The sequence below is a fragment of the Belonocnema kinseyi genome, chromosome 9, assembly GCF_010883055.1.
Source record: "Belonocnema kinseyi isolate 2016_QV_RU_SX_M_011 chromosome 9, B_treatae_v1, whole genome shotgun sequence".
In the NCBI taxonomy this organism is placed as follows: domain Eukaryota; kingdom Metazoa; phylum Arthropoda; class Insecta; order Hymenoptera; family Cynipidae; genus Belonocnema; species Belonocnema kinseyi.
In genome coordinates, this window is record NC_046665.1 from 130,862,716 (window position 1) to 130,864,534 (window position 1,819).

Below are 1,819 nucleotides of genomic sequence, written 5' to 3' on the forward strand. Positions count from 1 at the left end.
TTAAAATCAATAAAATGCTTTCCTCAAATTTATCTTAAAATAACATTTTATTTTAAAAAAAAGAATTAAAAATTTGCTCTTATCGGAAATTGAGTTTGAAATTAAATTTAAATTAAGCCAGTCAATTTTATTTTTAGCTCGAAATTTAAAATGGTACTTTTTGGAAATTAAGTCAAATAAAATCAAAATCAAATTTAATCAAATCAATCAACTATCCTCCTTTATTTTAGCTAAAATTGAACATTGCACTTATCGGAAATTAAATTTCAAATTAAGAAAATACTTTCCTTAATTTTAGCTCAAAATAACGCTTAATTTTAATAAAAAAATAATAATTTTAATAAAAAAATGAAAAATTCCAATTATCGGAAATTGAGTTTCACATTAAATGCAAATGAAATCAGTGAATTGTCTCCTTGATTTCAGATAAAAATTAATAATAACACTTTTTGGAAATTGAATTTTTAATCAAATCAGAATCAAACAAAAGTAATCAAATTTACTCTATATTTTTAGATAAAATCGAACATTGCACTAATCGGAAATTGAATTCCTAATCAAATTCAAATCAATTAGATGCTATTCTTAATTTTTTATTTAAATAAAAAAATTACACTTATCGGAAACTGAATTTCAATTTAAATTAAATTAAAATCAATAAAATATTATCTTTAATTTTAGTTTAAAATAAATTGCACCTATCGGAAATTAAGTTTTAAATTAAATTTAAATCAAACCAGTCAATTTTAATTTTGGCTCAAAATTAAAAATGATCCTTCTTGGAAATTAAGTTTCAAATGAAATCAAATTCAATAAAGTCAATCAACTATTCTCCTGAATTTAAGCTAAAATTGAACATTGCACTTATCGGAAATTGAATTTCAAATCAATCAAATATTTTCCTTAATTTTAACTGAAAATAAGATTTAATTTTAATAAAAAAATAATAATTTTAATAAAAATTGAAAAATTACACTTATCGGAAATTGAGTTTCAAATCAATCAAAAACTCTCCTTAATTTTATTTAGAATAACAAATTTCACTTATCAGAAATTAAATATAAAATCAGTCAGATATTATCCTTAATTTTAATTGAAAATAAAAAATTAATGTTATCAGAAACTGAATTTAAAATCAAATTTAAATCAAAGCATTCAATTATTCTTATTAATTTTAGATCAAAATAAAAAATTGCACGTATCGGAAATTCAATTTCAAATTAAATTTAAATCAATGAAATAACATTTTTGATTTTAACTCAAAATAGAAAATTGCGCCTATCGGAAATTAAGTTTTAAATTCAAATCAAATCAAACCAGTCAATTGTTCTCCTTAATTTTAGATAAGAATTAAAAATAATACTTTTTGAAAATTGAATTTTAAATCAAAATTAAATAAAAGCGATCAAATATCTTCCTCAATTTGGACTTAAATCGAAAATTGGACTCAAGAAAAATTTAATTTTAGAGTACACGAAAATATAATCATCTTGATGTTGATGGGCAATGAAATAATCCAAAAATATTCGAAATATTCGAAATTTACTTTAACAGATTTCACGAAATCTAATTTCAAACTGGATTTTTTTAAATCGAAAATAGTTAAATGCACACATAGAGAGTTCATAAAACCAGAAACTGCCGTTCAATTAATATTGCCTACCCTGAAGCATTTTTTTCAAATCTGCCGAGTCTTTTCGAAATAGCATGCTATTTTTTATGGAAAATAAAAAATGACAAACCAGTTTTTTATTTTTTTAATATAAAAACGCAATTTTTACATTCTCATCACAGAAGGTATTAGATTTGTGTAAAATTT